The following is an 18,407-nucleotide window of genomic DNA, read 5'->3' as shown; positions in this document are numbered from 1 at the left end:
AAATATATGACCATCCAGTTCACATATGCATACTGCTTTAGACTTGGATTAGTCTATAACTAGCATTATTTACAAACAAACTCAAGCAAAATGCAAATAATATTCCTTACAAATAATGTAATTATTAAACCATTTTACATGAAGTCACTAATCAGAGCCAGCAAGAAAATAACTGACACAAAAGGACAATCCTGACCCAAGAGAGGCATTTCCTCCTACTTCTTAGCCATACATACAAGTAAATGTATTTGTTACTCCTGCTGCACACCAGCGCAAGTGAGATAAAATCTGAACGCATGCATCTTAACGTACCCTTTAAAAATATCTTCTCTCCCCTCCTACAGGCCTCAAATTTGTGACAGATTAAGTTCTTCTCTGCAAGAGACAGTTAACGCTAAGCAAACATTGACAGTCAGAACTGCAGAAGACAGCGGCTGACAGATGCTTTCCCTGGCTTGTCCCGTCTCAGATCTGTGAGACATATTAGATGAATTTGTTTTTGTCTGAAATGTAGCTATAAATGTTCCACTTTCTCTTAGGCAGCTTATTCAACATTTTCCCCTTAATATGAATTTTATCTCGGAAAATGATGAGGAGGCTAAAACACCCCAGCAGCATGGCCATGAAACATAACCCAGCTGCTCTCATCAGTTAGGAATACAGTCTAGGTTTTCAAGGCAATGTAATTTTTTTTGCTCTCCAACCACCATTTGTTTCCTTCCTTCTGACATTCATTTCTGCACGCCTTGAAGCTATACCTTGAACTTCACATATCTAAAGGCAGCTGTTCAACCACTCTCCCAAAAACTGCTTACACGTTTCTTCTCGCTACCATCGACATTCTCCTCTACTCCCACATCCCTTTCACAGTGGACTGAAACCTGTGGTTTCACTTCAACTGCACCTTCACCTTTACCATGAAGACAGACTCACAGAAAAATGTAGGTTTGATACAGTGTCTGGATGTCACTGAATACAAACACCCGCTGACCCCAGACTGGGCCAGTTTCAAGGTTTGATCCAAGTCTAAAGTCTGGAGCAGACTGCTCCGGGTCACATTTTGTTAAGTCCTGAGTACCTCTAAGGACTCCCTAGTCTCCCTGGGCAGTTTTGCTGTATCAGAACTGTATCTGTATCTGCTGTACAAAATATTAGCCAATGGCTTGAGGAGCAGATGGTGCTAACTCACACCTACTCCCATGTTCACATAATGCAACCAAGTAATAGTAGAAGATGTATTTGTTGAAGCTCTCCAGAATCACTGCCAGACAGCCTTTAAAGGAATTAGAAAACGTGGACCAGACTCTCTTCCATGTCAGTGAATCAATTTCCAGGAACTGTCCCAGTGGAGACGTCACTAGAAACATCTCTGAAGCTCTCAAGTTCACCAGTGGTGAAGGATTGCCACGGCCTGACTTCACTCCACTGTATCCTTTCCTCAGCAACATGCTAACACGCCTCTTGGCTTGAAGGCCTGGAAATTTGGCTCAGCATGCTTGCCTGCCCTCAAAGTGTAGCCTTCTTCCTTGGGGATTTCTGTGTTCACCATTGGCAAGCAGTACCTAACTCCTTTTAAACAAAAGTTTTTGGGTTCTGCTGAAAGAGCTTGTCTAACAGATGGCTCCTTCCAGTAAAGAGGGTATTACTCTTGATAGAACAGAGAGAGGGGTAGATTTATAACTGGGAGCCTGAAGGGGGATGACCTGATGTGCTACACCTCACAGGTGACTTCACCTGACAGCAGGTGAGCTGTGCATCTCTTATTCCACTCCCACACACAACAGCTACATCAAATCAGCCCTGACAGAAACAGAGAGAGCATTTGAGTTGCAGAAAAACTGAGCTATAAGCAAGCTTCACCTTAGCAAATCTCAGGACTTGAAGCACACTGTCTTTTCTAGTCTTTAATTGCCTGTGCGTCCCATATATCTCTCTGTCACCTGGAAGAGAAAAATACGCAATTACTGCAGAAGTCAATAAAATACAGTCATATTAAATACATAACTTATTAAAACACACCGTCGCCTTAATTAACCACCTTAATTTAGTGTACATTAGCACTAATGAAGAGCTTTTAATACCCAGCGAGAGATCTGATTCCTCAGAATCTCTTTAACAACCTTTGGGGTGTTCTTAATGCCCACAGACCACACGTAAATCCGTAGTGCCATTACATATGCACCTCATACCACAACAGCACTAGATTAATCACAGCTGCACCTTCAATATTTTATAGGAGGTTTAGACAAACTTTAATCTGCTGTGACTTTACAGCCCATTTACTGGGAAAATGGAAAAGGCAGAGGAAGGGAGATGGGATGTGTTTCTGGGAGGCCCATGAGGAGCAATAGCCAGAGACACTGGGTGCCTCCCCAGCCACCTCCAGCACAAAGCTAAGTAAACAGTTTTCTCTCATTGTCTGGGAGCAGTGAGATAGGAACAGAGAAGTTGCAGCGCTGCCTGCCCTGGGCAGCCCCTTGGCTGCTCTTTCACCTGCCCCACTGCCACTACCAGGCCTGTGGGCAGGGCAGCCCCCACCCTCCATCAGCACCTCAGGCCACAGGGGCCCAGTGTGCATTTGGGGTTGTAGGTACTGTGAGCAAATAATTCATTCTCCTCAGATCATTTGGGAGTAACTTGTAGATATTCCAAAGTGATCAATAAGGCACTTGGGCCTCTTTCTGCTCCCTCGTGCTGTATGCATGCCAGCATTTCAGCACGATCTCTGGAGCGGGTGTATTTAACATCTGTTTCCCACAAACTGGGAACCTGCCTTTGAAAACTGCCTCCCATGAAGACTTCTGTGAGTAGAAGTCTATAGTTTGCTGTTGGCAGGAAGCAAACAAAGAGTTTCGAGGTGGCTGAAAACTAGTACAGTAAAAAGCATTCAATGAATATTCATAGCCTTTTTGTTTTGCATTAATCCCTCTTATTTTTTATCCTTCCTCTGTCAGCATGGAGCTACATCTCTGAACAACAAACGAGGATGGCTCCCCTTTGGAAAGGTGGAGGATGCAAACAGTCTCAGCCAATTGCCCTGCTGCAAAGTACTTTGGGCACTGCCAGCAGCCGAGCCACACATCCACTGCACCACCAGACGGGCTCCAAATTAGTATCGTGTTCAGGGATCAGCACGTTGTCAGAAACATGCCATGCAACCACCCAAGCTGGCTGCAGCGTGCATGGAAACCTCCCGAGGGTGGCCTGCAGGAGCTGCGGAAGAACATGAGCCACCATCACTGCCACACAATGGAGAGCTCCCCTTCTGGCACAAAGAGCCCACCCTCACCTTTTTATCTTTTTCTTTTGTGTGCGGGGAACGCTTTGTCCTGAGCTTTGCATGTGCAACTGAGAGACAATTTCTCCAGCTGTTCTATCCTGTGATGCTTTTATCCCAGGACAGCTGCTGCCAAGAGAAGATGCCTCCAACTTTAAAGCAGAAATGGCACTGTGCTATAGAAACCTATCATTAGGAAAATCGCCAGGATGATGGGATTCCTGCTCCTACTGCGCATGCATATAATTATATCCATGCAAGCCCTCAAAGGTCTGTGTGGGAGAGGAATTTTATTTTTTTTATTCCTCTTAAGTCACAATATTTTAAAAGAAATTACAGCACCACAGAGAGGAAGAACTTGAATGCTTCAGAGGCACCAGCAGGTGCTGTGTCAGAAGGGATGAAAGAGCACGTTTGGTGCCAAACAATAGCAATACTCCATCTTACTCTGCAGCCCTAAAGGAGAGGAAGTCAGTGCCAAACAGACTCACTTTGGTTAATAGCTACGATTTTGTCATTAGGGAGAACTGCAGAAAGTGCAAAACCACCATGCCTAATTGTGACTTGAGCAAGCTGATGCCTCTAATTACAGTCGCTGGGGAAACGCAGTGGAAGCTGGAGCTATGGTGTAGGCCAAGCCTCCTTCCTCAGGCTGCGTGTGTGCAAGCCATTCTGCCTCAGCCGCTGAGCAGCTGTGTCTGGCACGTTGTCCTTGTCATCCTGCCCGTGTCATTAGCCACGGTAGCCAGCTCCATGCCAGCACTGGCTTCTTGCACTCACTGTAGAGCAGCTCTTTGTGGAGACCGCATGTTGGTGAAGGAAAAGCAGCTCAGCTTGAGGCTCTTCCGGTCTCTGCAGCTCGGAAGAGAGCTGAAGAGCCAGAGCAAAGAGACAGGAGGCAAAAAGCAGCTGATGGAGTTTGCAGGCAGCTGTACAAGAAAGGAATGAGCAGTGGATCATGGAGAAACATCTGACTGGTTTTGGAGAGAAATCCAGTCTTCTGCATGTTAACTGATGCAGGAAGACCACCAGAAGAATAGCTTATGGGTATTGTGGTTTAATTAGTGTCCCTAGCTATTGCCAGCCCCCTTTGTTCACTGCATTTGCAGGATCTAGGAGACAGAAACACGTGCCAGCCCACAGACCCAGCCAAAGGAGGAGATGAAGGTCTGAAGGAGCTGAAGTCACGTCCTGTTGGATCTCCCCAACAGGTCACTGCCTTCATACTGAAGGGTGAGGATAAATGTCTCTGTGGTAGCAGGCTCTGTTTCACATCAGTCCCATGCAGCAGCTTCAGAAAAAGGTAAAACATTTGCCATTCCTGAACTGGAGCTTGGCACAATCTGTCAGTCCCACGCATTATCCTGTAACTAATAGCTTCTATATAAATAACTAGTTGTACTGGAATTTCATAGTGCTTACATAGCAAAGTCATTGCTGTGACACGACTCCATTACTGCATGTAAATCCAATTAGATCCCAAAGTGCACTGTGCAACTATAATCGGCCCCTGTGGAGCAGCGATGAGGGGACCTGCACGAGGCCATGCAACTAGATACTAAATTACAGTCAATCTACCTCCTCTTTAGTTGCATTAAAATGCTAATGTCACTGTAATATGGGCCCATTTACCAGTGATGACTACCTTGCCTTGCAACACTACAGTGAATGAGGTTGTTGCACTGCCTGAGAGCATTTAATTCCTCAATACAGTTGAGCAAGCAAGGCCCTTAGGGGCATTTTATATCTTAAAACAATAACTTGATTGGCTTTTATAACACTAAAATAATATGAGGCTGGGGATGGTGTTTATACGAATCTGAGCTGCTGCTAGAAGCACCCTAAGTCTCATAACCAAGCAGAGTTCTCTGGACAAGTGGACCACGTTCCCCCCTGATTCTTGTCCACCTGTTTTTAATGAAGACATTTCAGCCACAAAGCAGCTGTGCTTAAGAGCACACCAGTCACACATAGGAGGACAAAGAGACCTGGACTGAACCCCTTTAAGCTTCATATAAATTACACCAGCTTTGCAACAAGAACAATAACACAACACTTAGCAATTAAGTTTTATACTTACAGCTTTGCACGACGTGTGCACAGAGTACATGAAATCATACGGTGGTAAAATCTCCCACACATATGCAAACATTGTGGATGGAAAGGCAGAAATCCCAGAGTGGAACATAGTCTCCCAAATGTTGTAACATTTGGAGAACTGCTCATGCACGTGTTTGAAGTACCAGTAGAGCATGAGGCCACAAACCACCCCACTCCATTTAGTGGAGATGTACTTACAGCACTATTCGAAACATGAACTGCTCACTTTGGCTCCTTCCCAAGCCAAGTTTAATAGATAATCATGTCTGGCTCTTCCATACAGCCTTTCTCACACAGGCATCAACCACCCTATGTAAGATCTGTGTACAGAGCCAGTGCATCTGATTGCTTGCAACTCTTTTGAGTTCTGTTCCTCAAAGAAAGAAAAGATAGCTTACAGGTGTACTTTCCCTCATATTAACCACAGTACAACAGAACCATATGGAACAGATTGTCTTTCTAAACAGATAACCCAAAGATTATATGCTCTGATAACATAATAATATTAACTCTGTTCATGAGATAAGAAAACCAAGGCCAGAAGGGGAATGGATGTGCTAGACCTCCTAAGCCAAAGTCTCATGCTGAGACCCATGAAAAGGCTGATTATTTCTGGCTGACAACTTCCACTCTTTGCAAGGCATTTTATGTCCCACTGAGAAGCTTACTTAGCATACAAAAAGGGAGGTAGATAACTTTGTCCTCCTATATCTGCAAATATTTCCCCGCAGGATGGAATAAATGTCACCAACAGAGTGGGTCACAGCTGCATCACAAGCTGAGTGACATTACTGTCACATCAGGTGCTATCAAATGTTGAGACCCTCCAGACATTTGCACAGCACTCCAGACACTTAGGGCACTAAACATAAAGCATAAACGCCTGCCACTTCTTCCCGTAGCTTGACACATCTCACCTTTGCAACCACCAGCTAGCTTCTTGGTGCTCTTTTCCATTTTCTGTTTCTATAGCCATGCTTTGTTTGCAGCAAATGCCTCGGCAGTCTGTGACATTTGTGATTGTTAGGAAAGATGCAGGAATAGATCTCAGAAACACTGGGCAGTTGCTGTGGCAACCTTGTCCTCTTTGGACCACAATATCCAATGTTTTAAGAAGTTCCCGGATACTTTGCAGACTTAAGGGAAACAACGCAGTGGAGAAAAATGAATGAATTTAAAGTAAGGAGGCAATCAAAATGGATCACCATGAGCCACAAGGCCTTGCCCTATCAAACAGATGATAATGATCTCTCCTTGACAAGGAACAGCAGCTGCAAAGCAGCATTGCGGGGCATAGGCAAGGGCCCATGGGCAAGGCAATTTGAGCACCCCTACTTTTATCATCCGTTTTAATGCAGAACAGAGCTCCAGAGTAGCGGGTTCTTTTTTGTTGCTCTTTTTTTTTTTTGTAAGGGAAAGGTGGGAAAAATACCCCCAACCCTTTCACACCTTTTAACTGGGGGAGTAGTAAGCTTAATTACTTTTAAAATATCCCAATCAGAACAGAGTGTATTAGCTATCTTACAAAAAAAATATATCAAAATAATCTCTTTGTTCCATCTGCCTACACAAATGCTAAAACAAAACAGTTTTGTCAGGTTTTGGCAGTTTAGAAAATCAAAGGTTAGGAGAAACATCCTGTAAAAGCAGCCTATCTTAAATGAAGGATCTCAAGAATTCTAAATAAAACAAAACTGCTGGAAGTCTGAGAAGTGGCGTTATTTGTTGGATTCTAGTCATCTTTTAAATCCTGTTAACAATAAGAAAAACATCTCAAAGTGCCATGAATTCTATACACAATAGGAAATTCTTCAGCCCACAGAGCTCACAACTCCAAGTGATGTAGTCCTTTAGGAACTAAATAAATCTCACAAGGTATAGGGGCTATATTTTAAGTAAAACTTGAATGCAACAGAGGCGGTGAGAAACAGCCTAGGTGAAGAGAGGCTGACATGGAATCTAAGTTATTCTGCTTAGAGCCAAACTGATATGCATGCCACATATTGCATGTGTAAATCTAAACTTGGTTTCACTTAATCAGTACCTTTAACTTACTCCAGGACATAAAATCACAGCTAACATGGCGTCAAAGGTCAATGCAAGCAATCTGAAGAACATTTGTTCTGATTAAGGTATGAACACACAACCATCCACCGAATAAGAAGGTGAAGGAGCAGAGGGAGAACCACAGTCACAGCCCACAAAGAGTCTCAGCTGATCTATGGGAAAATCAGCACTAGTTAATGAATCCCATAACCTTGGCACACCTGTTCCTAGCTGCTCTCCCTTCCCTCAGAAGCAGCACAACCCAGGGCTCCAGCAGCCATCAGGTTCCAGGCAGACAACAGCCCACCCCTCTGTACAGTTCAGACGTGGGGGCAGGACTGAGTGAGGTCTATCCAAGGCATGCAGGCTGGCTCCCAGCTGCTTTTGCTTTCCTGATGGATAAGAGATACTGCGTCAAGATGCACAGTGTCATGCTGGTGAATTTGCTGCTCTCATAATGCCTCCTTTTTCTCTCCATCTGAACTTATTCTGAAAGCATGCGGTTCATTGTCCCCCTTCTCCTTTGTCCTTAACTTGTGGCAAAGGTAACACGAAAGAGAGGTGGCTGGTTATTGCTAATGCGTCTGAAAGCACGACCATTAAAAAGAAGGGCTATTCTGGAACGTGTCATGATTTTTCTTGCTGTTTGCACAGGCGGATAATGATCACCCTAATAGCTTCTCTCTCCGAAGTCATAATAAGCTTACAAATGAACCTATTCAGCACACATTAAAAAGCAAGAGATGCTTCTTTGATTACAGCCTTTGTGAAACTATGAGTTTGTTCAGGAGGTGCTGCTGGGTGCCCACTTGCCCAACGAAGCTGAGTGCCACATCAACACCATCACCTCTGCTGCACCCATGCAGGCATTGGGGAATGTGGCCATCGAGGCCTGGTCCATGCACCACAGCATTTCTGGGGATTAAGGAACAAAAGGAGCCTAACCCAACCTCTTCTGCTGACACCCAACTCGATGAAGCATTGGGCAGTCAGTGTACACTCCTGGGCAGCTAGCAGAACCTCTTGACGGCCCACTCTGGGTAGGAGGCATCTGTTTGTCCCAGCAGTAAGCTAGGCAGCACAGGGGATATATGTTGGAGTGCATCCACCTCTTTGAAAGGGGAAGGCCTTGTGGCTCACGATAATCCATTTTGATTGCCTTCTTACTTTAAAATCAATCATTTTTCTCCACTACATTGTGGCATTGCTTTCCTGAGGTGAGGGTAACAGGGAGCTCATTTCTTTTGTCACCTGCAATGCTTTCTCTACTATAACCTCATCCTTAACACTGAACTGCTCAGAGCCTGATCTAAATCCCACTCACATTGCTGACAGACTTAAAAACATCTTCAGGAGAAGAATAAAAAGAATTTTTCAGGTGGGAAAAACATAGTAAAATCTGGGAGCTCATCTTTGTTATGGTTCTGGGTCAAATATTTCACATTAGCACACCTTTATTTCCCCTTAGGGAAAAGAACATCACATACAATAGATACGCTTTCCCAAAATACCCTTAATCCCTAAGCACAGTGTGTATCTGAAGGGAGCCTAAGTGGAGAGATGTGGGGAGTGAGTCCTCTGGACACAAGGAGCACAGCCTGAGCACTGATGGAGCGGATGCAGGACTTCCAGGCAGCCTGCTTCATGGGGCAAATTTCAGCCGCACTAAGTATCACATCTGCTCTTAGAGAGCTCATCCTCTAAGTAAGCACTTCTGTGTTGCCTGAAAGACAAGATCACTATACAGAACAGACCTTTTCTGCATCTCCAGGAGACCAGCTGGGGTTAAGGCGGGTCAGATGATGAAATACAGATAGCTTTGTGTTGATACTACCCACGGTGCCCATTAGGAAGGCCGTAATTGTAAGAAGATATTTCTCAGCAAGGATATTTAATACAGTGCCAAAAAGTCTCCCCAGGCAGGCTTTGTTTTAGGGTTTGTGAGCTCTGGGGAGAAAGGATTGTATCTCTTGTATTGAAGTGGTTCAGGGCCAGCACAGTTTTAGCTCCATTGTAATCCAAATAACACACAAAGGCAGCAGTGGAAACTTCTCTACCAGAATCACTTGCAAGATGCTGGGAATAGCCTGGGGCAAAACCTGAAGCACCATCAATCATCCCTATATGTAAGAATTGGAGTGCACTGACAGGGTGTCGTAAGGACTCTTTCAAAAACGAAACAGCAAATTTAAACGTGGAAATACTCAGGATGCTGATGAATTTTCTTTTACTCAGCCTTTGTTAATATTTTACCTGTCAGGAGTAAGTAACGGAAAACATAAAATTTCCTCTAATCCAAATCAGGGGGCTGGATTCATCCCAAATGTACCAGTGAATGATGAAGGCATGACCTGAAACACCAACCATGAGGAAGCTCACATGGTCTCCAAACAGCACAAAACCCACTCTGTGGCTGGGCAGCAGAGCGCCTTGCCGTTCACACCCAGAAGAAGCAAGAACAGAGTTGGATCTGGTCCAGCATTTCCTATTTTTACAAAGACTGGATAGCCTTTTCAGGGAGAACAACAAACAGAACATATTGACAAAACCAGATCTCCTGCAAGGGGCAGGACTCTGCCAGCTAACCTCCATGTCAATCAGGATTGGTTTGCATTCTGTCTGCAAAAAATCACACCAGCTTTCGGTGGCTGAAGCTGACTATATTCCATCTCAGCTGTGCCTCTTTCTCTTGATCAGCATGACATTTGAAAGCAATGCTGCCTTCCAGTCGAAACCAGTATATTTTTCAAAGCATCACTGGTATGTTCGGAGGGCAAAAAGGCAAAGCAGCCCAGGTTTAGGTTGAGACAAAGGGAGCAGTAGATGTTCAAGCGATGCCTAGCATGGCCAATCAGACCTCTTGGGGCATGCTCCTGGTTAGCCTGATGCTGCTCTGAGCTCTGCACCCACAAGTCTGGAGCAACACAGCATTTAATGGCACTGCTGTGCAGCGTGGGGAGAGGAATCTTTCTGAAAACACTGTGGAGTTCTGCTGCATTTAGAGATAAATTATGACAAATTTCAAAACATGACCTGTGGTGACCATCTTGCATGTCTGACAATACGCGAACCACCTTGTGTCATTAATACCACTTCAGCATCGTGTGCTTTACACATTATAGTCTGAGAGCCCCTTATGAAGCCCCATGTCTGTCTTCCTTTTACACGTGGGTACGAAGACCCAGAAAGCCTTCCTGCCTTTGTTCCAAGCTACCCAGCAAGCGTTCCAGGCAGTTTCTGCAGCCTCCTGTTCTAGTGCTCCATTTTTTAATTTTATTTCCTAACTTTCTCTCTCTTCTGCAAATATGCTGCTTGACACAGGTATCTGCACTATGTATCAGATCCGATATTCTTGTTTGACATCTGATTTCTGCATGCAAGTTGACAAATTCAGCAAACGTGACTTTGCTCAGAGGCATCCAAAAATCTGAGTCGAAATGTATGAATGAAAGAATAAAAGTGGATGCCAAGCAAGCCCTCATTTAAGCACTTCACATATCCTGTATGGAAATGTCATCTCACCAAAGACTGAATTTCAGGAGCTGATATCTCCTTACATAACACCTTATTTTTCCCCACTATCGTTGGGCAAAACAGCTCAGGTTTCTCAGCTAATACTTACCTACTGCTTTCCCTGTTATCTTGGAGGATTACAAGTGAGTAATGCTCCAAAGCATTTTGGAGGAATAGCAACGACATCCTCCTGGCAAAGTCAGAGGTGACCAGATAACTACAGAAGCTATCAGAAAAGACTGGAGGGATTCATTCCTGTAAGTCAGTGTAATACTGCTAAGCCTGTACCAAACACCCAGAACAATGACTTTACCACCACTTAAGCTTTACTGTTGGCTCAAGTGATTCCAAAATGAGCCCCTTCAGCTGGACTATTACTTGGGCTACAGATATTTTTTTAAAACAAATCCATCTGAGGGCAGGATATTTTTCTAATGTCAGATCTCATTCAGGAAAAAATGACCACGTTGGTGGATACAGTATCAGCAATTAACCAACAAAACAAACTAATTTTAATTAGGATGTCAACTGTGCACTGGTTTGGCCAAGATCTCTGCCTCTAGTGGTATTACACATTTATAGGAATCATAGATGAGATAAGGAGGAATTTACCTCACACATCCCTTCTTTATTTTGAAGAAACACAATGCAGGATTCAGTTCATAATGTTGGTTTTAAGCTACCACTCGTGGTTATTACCTTAGCTTTGTTTGGAGACCTCCATTTTACAGCCTAGCTGTAGCAGCTTATAAAAGCAAAGGAATTTGCCTGGAGCAAAGTGTCCTTAACCTCAATGTGTTTGAGTTATCTTTGCTCAGACTGTGTTTCACTTTCCTCATCCCACAGCCAGACTGTGGCTGATCAGTCAGCTTCTCCTCCAAGGGAGGCCACATTTTTCTAGTTGAAATACGTACGTAAGAAGGTATGTCATGACTATGTACCCTTTCCAGGATCTTACTGCAACTAAAGGCTTAGTGAGTGTTTTAATTGAAACTTGAAAATATGGGGGCATTTGCCTTTTTAAAGATGACGTACATTTTTTTGTTAAAAGATCTAGATGTAGACACACCAGAAAAAATTGTCCTTTCCCGTAAGCTAGGGTAAGCCATGCCACAGTAGGAGATTCTGATGCTTAACTATGCAGTAAGAGCTAAATTAGCAACCCTGCATAGTGTAGAACAAAGTTTCTTAGCATCTGCCCTCTTTAAACAATGTACAGTTTGAGCTCTCAAACCAATGCAGCTTACTCCAAATCCCAGCACAAAATACAATCAAAAGCCTTTTGCTCCCACCAGTTTAAACGCAGGCACTTTGAGCTTTACATGGCCATTAAAAATAGACACCTATGAACAAAAAAAGAAAGAGGAAAAAAGGCCCACTTAGATCTGACCTGCAAAAGCATTACTTCACACATTAAACTAGAGATCTACCATTATTTACAAAGCTTAACAGATTCTTCAACCACCACAAATTATAAGTACTTCTAATGACAACAGAAAAAAAAACCTACATGAAAATATTAACAAGATATACTAAAAAATGGCTAAATCACAACCTACCAATCTTCCTCGAGTTCATTCTATGGGTAAAATGTGAGCAGAGGCCAACTTCACATCAAATCCAAAGGCCAAGCACTCTGTCACATCCTCATCAGCCCCTGGGCAGCCGGTCTCTCCACAGTACCAGCTGTTAGGACCCCAGGCAGCAATGAGCTCTTCCAGAAATGGGCAAATCCAAGACCTAAGCCAAGTTCTTATACTTGGGATTGCTGCACAGAAAGAAGCACCTGTAAAGCTGAGTGCATTTTGCAGCCTTAACTCTTCATTGACAGTTGTTTTCAAAATACCAAAGACAGCTAATGAGTGAGTGCAAGCAAGATGAAAGTCCTCTTGTCCTTCCAGCTTCAAGTAATACCTCTGTGAAGAGAACCTTACAAACCTTGAATATTAGATGACCTACTTAAGAGCTAAAGCTTTAAACTCCTTCTCATAAGATGTTCTAAACAAAGCCAAGTCCCATCAACTCCTGACTACCAGTATCTGTTAGCAGGACAGCAAAAGAGACAGCAGAGTGCCTGCTAAGGAAGCCTGACTCTGAGAACATGCACTATGAATGGGGAAGAGTTAGTATAATTACATTGGTAATGGTAGCTGAAGGCACTGCCACATCATTGTTTGCTCCTAATTTAACAAAAAAATAGTGTAAGGTGGCTATAATTGGTGGGGAAAAAAGGTGAAACTGTTCTGGTTTTGCATAAGTCTGACTGCAATTATAGGATGTTGACACATCTAAGCGGGAGCTACTGAATATTTAACCTTCGAAATGGAAGCTTGGTTGTCTCTCATCCCGTTAACATCCACACGTATCTTCCATTAACTCTAATTAGGGCTAACAGGGTGTTCACATAAGTACCTCCATAATTAATGTTAATTGTAGTGACGAGCAAATGCTGATGGTTGACAAAATGCCAAGTTTCTTCTGCAGGGTTAAACATCCAGAGCCCGGATGTCTCTCATTTCCATCTTCTCCCGTAAAGGCCCTTGAAACAACTGCACACATCGCAGACAGACTGACACACTGAGCCTTGCAGCAGGAGACACACGGAGTCGTGGGTAACAGCACACGCTATTGTTTATATGAAATGGAAACGTGGACACACAAAGCCTGACACATACTACACTGACTCACTTCCGCATACTTGCTGCTGTTACAGGCCCCAAAATAACACAAGACCAGTGCAGACTGACACTTCCCCTCTCCTTTCAAGATGTCCAGGCAGCACAGAGGAGCAACTTTCTTTTCTGTCGTATATTAAGATAAGTCACTTTCAATTAACCAGCTAAAGAGCAAATATGATTATCACAACAACCTCAATTACCCTTACTAATGCCATTACACCACCCCTATTTGATAGGCTATACAATATTCCTAGATCAGACATTAACAAACCATTAAAGCTGTAAATGAGAAGAAGGAAAATCATCTGCCATCATCAGAACAGCAACAATCATGCACCTTCTGTGGTGCCCCTGGCTCAAGCCCTCAGCAGCTCATTTCAAAGCATTAACAGTCACTTACTAGCACTCTCCTCTCTCATCCCATCGTAAGCTGAGAATTTCCATCAGATTTGTGAGATTCTGAAGCAGAGTAGAGTTGTAAGCTGTCTTTAGTTGGGCAAGTATTTACAAACCCTCTGGGAACCAGAGGAATGCTCAGCTGCTTCCCTCACGAGTTGCAGATATCATCAGTAGAAACCTTGCAGTGCTGAAGCCTTTCTGCAGGGACGGTGCAGAGGACAAGAAGCACCAGGAATGGTGGGGAGAGCCCGTGCAGAAGCCACAGAGGAGGAAGAAACAGGATAAAGTCCTGCTGGTGCTCAGTGCTGGAACTAGAGTTGGAGCTGCGGAAAATCTGACTCACCCATCCAAACCCTCCCTGTGCCCCATTGCTAACAATCCTCAGTCCTCAAACGCTTTGGGACAGCTCCAGCCACAAAATGCACATGGGCAGGAGTCCCACTGAAATTAGTAGGTGCTTTGTCTAAAGGATGAGAAAAAAAATAATCAATTTGTGTATTTGTCTGCTCACCGACACCAACCCATATTGCACTTCTGAAGAGACACGTCCCCCAGGACTCACATCAGAAGTGGACATGTTTTGGCTTTGCTACATAAAAACAACTGCTTTCCATGCTTTACTCACTGCCCTGGGGAATTAGTGACTCAGGCAGGATGCTGAGCACTCAGTGGGATTTATTTTCCAGCACGTTGAGGTCTTTTTTAATCGGGTATGCTGTCTTATTAATGCAGCTCCATTCAGACTAAGATTATTCAATAAATCTTCCTGCCTCCTCATTTTATTGTCACAGTTTTTCAGCTTGGGGGATTACTATTCAGGAAAGCAAGGAACAGAAAGCATAGGAGGCAAAGACTTGAGGTGTGCCCACTGCCTGTGAAGGTGACAGAGCCAGCTGTGTTTCTAAGGCATCAGGCCCTATCCATTCCCTTCTCAGCTCCTCTAATCCAAGGGGAGCACCACTGAGGCCCAGGCAGTGCCCTTCCCATACAGGCACTGCTTTTTGTGGCACTCGGCCCCACATTATTTCCTCTCCCAAGTCCATACTCCAGCAGACACTTCTGAAGACAAATCTGTGTGTAGTGGTGAAGCAGCCACCTCACTGCAGAGTCCCACAGTCCCACAGCTTTGTGACAGACCGAAGTGCCTGCAGGTAAAAGCCCTACCCTTCCCTTTGCCAGGTTTGTTCACAAGAAGCACCGCTCTGTATCCAGGCAGCTACGCTCAGAAGAGCAAAACAGGATATTCTTTCTGGAAAGGTATGGGGCCAGCAAACATCTTAGCTGTGCTCATATTGAACAGAGACCATTTCTTCCTAAATGAAGGCTTGCTTTTTTAAATGCATTTTGAGTGCCCACATACAGTGTTTTTTACAATCACCCAAAGCAGTGGAAATACATTTAAAAGTAATGGAATCAAAACCGACCAGGACTCTGTATTACATCTCCACTCTGGCTCATTTGAAAACATACCATGAAAAAGAAAATGTAGTCAGTTAAAAGTAACATTTGTAAAATTACTTACACTTTAAGACCAGTGTCGTAAAGCACCAGCTTTAAAATAAGGTGAAACACTAAGCAATGAGCTGCATAGACATTTTTATGGGCATTGGAACGAATGTCCAGTAAGTGTTCACGGAAATTTGAGTTAATTGAAACTTCTGGCTACTCTATATTTTAACTGGATGGCTGGCGCAGCTTCAGCTCCTTGCCAACAGGCTGACAGGGATATTGGAACAGAGAGCAGGAGGGAATCAGCCAGCTGCAGTGAGCAGTCAGTATATAAGGGGATTGTTCATCTTTTCTCCATTATTACTCAACTTAGTAAAGATGTTCTCTGTAAAGCCAGCTAATATTCTCCAGGGCCCTGCAAAACACAAAACTATATTGGCAATACAGGTAGTACAAAAAGATGGATCTTATCTGAAATAATTAGCTTTCAGTAGGTATTTTTTCCCCTATTCCCTGAGCAGAAACAGAAATAATAGAAAAATTGTATGATAACTTAATCGGAAGCTCAAAACACGCGTTCCATGGTATATTTTATAGCTTCCTTGACATCTCTTTGTGTTTTTGTCGATCTACTGCCCAGCTCACCTTTACAGCTCTTCTGTTTTATTTAGCTCAAAAGAGACAGCCTTCCCTTACAAAGTGTATGTAAATGGCATTTGGCACAGTGAAGGCTTATGTTTATCTAGGGATGCAATTCAATTTTGTACAGGTTAAGAAGTGTGCTGGGAACTTGTGAGTATGTTGTGAACTTACGGAACAAACAGTGTATAAAACAACCAAGTAGATAGATGTTAGTATCTTGCATGGAGCACTGCAACTGGACACTGGGAGATAGTCTCCAGTGCAGTCACATTTGTGTTTTCAAGAGGCAGAACCAAAACCAGCTGCAGACTTGCTGGGATATTAGAAATAGCAGAAAGCTTCTGCAGGGAGCGTGGACCCTACCTATCTGCTCAGAGATTCACATCAGGCAGATGACACGACTTTTTACCCTGCCAGATCTACCTGTCCCCTCATAGCACAACTCTGCTGCAACAGAGCACGCACTGGGCACTCTGTTTGGGTACTCCTCCTGCTGACCAGCCTCAGCCCCAGCTGCAGAGTAGGCACTAGTGCCACTGACAGGCTGGCATTGCTTAAGGACCAAAACTAATCATAGAAGTCATCTGCACCCAGAACTCATGAAAAAAAAAAAAAAACACTCTCTAAAATAAAATTAAACACAGTTATAATCATCTTAACCATAGCAGACACTTCAGCTTGCAAACACTCTCAAAGCTGCAGTGGGCAATAAATCAGACATGTCATTTCCAGCAGCTCATCACTGGAGTTGCTTGCTACACGGCCAAAATAAATAAAGAGGCTTTTTTCCTGGTGATGCTCAGAGCCAAGATTTCTTGTGCTGGATCTTCTCTTAACAAGCACTCCTGTAAATTACAGCTGCATTCAGATTTAGCATTCAGTTCCTAATTATTTCTCTCTAATTACTGGGTTGCTAGTGGGTTTGGTTCTCATAGGCTGATATACTGCATCTGACTTAAAGAATTTAATTTAGTTTACCCAACTCCAAATGTAGTGAAGACATCATCTATGTACATTAACTCATCATTGTCACAGAAACCACTCTGCAGGCATTCAAGACCTTCTGGTTTCCAAGCAGATCATCTCAAAAGAACAACAACAAAAAGCAGTTTTGGGCAAAAGAAGCCTCTGCAATGCCATGAAAAACCAGCCAAATACTCTGAGGCCATGCCCATGGTCAGCTGCAACATCCCATCCCTTCCACATCACTCAGAAGGATAAGAGAGCATTTTCAATAAAGCCACATAGAACGAAGGTTTAGACATCTTTGATGCCCTACAGCTGGAAGGAAAGGCAGCAGTTAAAAGTCCACTAATCTTATACCACTTCCCTTCCATTAGTTTCAATTTTGAATTTTGGATAGCGCTGAATCAAGAACGAGAGGTTAATTGTTTAACCTTACAAAAGCAATCATGCCTCTTTTGGCGCTGCCTTTTTGCCTGCTTCACGTTTTTAGTTTCCCAAAGGATTTGAAGCTCAACAGACTGATAAATTCTTTGGTGAATACTGTACTTGTGGAATCGCTACATAAAACGAGACAAGATTGCAAGGTTTCCCACAGCCTCTGGATTTACCTGTTGTATGTGCTCTGGAAAAAAACCCAACACCCTCCGTTTGTTTGAAATAAAATCTGTAATCATGTACTTCTTTATCTCCATCCAGTGTTTCAATATTGCATATGTTCAATTCAATTACTATCACGTCACTTTTTATTGTGAGCTGGCTAGGAGAAGACAATGCAGTTGGATGGGGTAGCTAACAATGGTTTTCAGCTCTCTCATACAGCTTTTAATGAGAATTTGTTGCAGTTCCATGACAATTTGTCCTTGTGTGTATTGTGAGCTATACTTTTTCCCATACAGAGGTACTTAAGTAGTGATAATTCCTCTCATTCCCAGTAATGCCCAGTACAAGGTACTTTCCCAGCATTCAGCCCAGTCTTGTCACTCACACAGATCTGTGTGCGGGGTTAATAATTTCATCTTCACCCAATCAGTGCCTTTTCAAGTTCCTTCACGCTAATGTGGTTCCCCAAAACCTCAGAATCACAGAACGTTACTCCAACCTTCCTTTCAGCAGGAAATGAGTGCACATCCACTCCTCTCATTCACTCATTCGTTCCAGAAATCATGCAGGCCTATTGCCCACTGCCTACATGAAACAAAACAAAACACAAAACCATACCAAGCACAACAAGCAACAGGGAAGGGAAAGGGATATGCTCTTGCTTTTAAGTAAAATTTCTATGTTGTAAATTGCTTAATCTAAGAGGCTTAGTGGGATGTTAATACTACAATCTGATT

At 43.5% G+C, this 18,407-nt stretch overlaps 1 protein-coding gene across 1 annotated transcript in view; it reads right to left on the bottom strand.

The window, feature by feature from the left end:
* The window catches only part of TSPAN18 (tetraspanin 18), a 48,307-nt gene that overhangs the window by 19,633 nt on the left and 10,267 nt on the right, over positions 1-18,407 (bottom strand). Inside the window, 1 exon segment of the mRNA NM_204801.1 lies at positions 1,861-1,940. The gene's annotated coding sequence lies outside the window, so the exon portion shown is untranslated.

This window comes from Gallus gallus, chromosome 5 (genome assembly GCF_016699485.2).
Source record: "Gallus gallus isolate bGalGal1 chromosome 5, bGalGal1.mat.broiler.GRCg7b, whole genome shotgun sequence".
Classification (NCBI taxonomy): Eukaryota; Metazoa; Chordata; class Aves; order Galliformes; family Phasianidae; genus Gallus; species Gallus gallus.
Note: the sequence above shows the minus strand (reverse complement) of the source record. Positions and strands in the feature narration are given on the sequence as shown.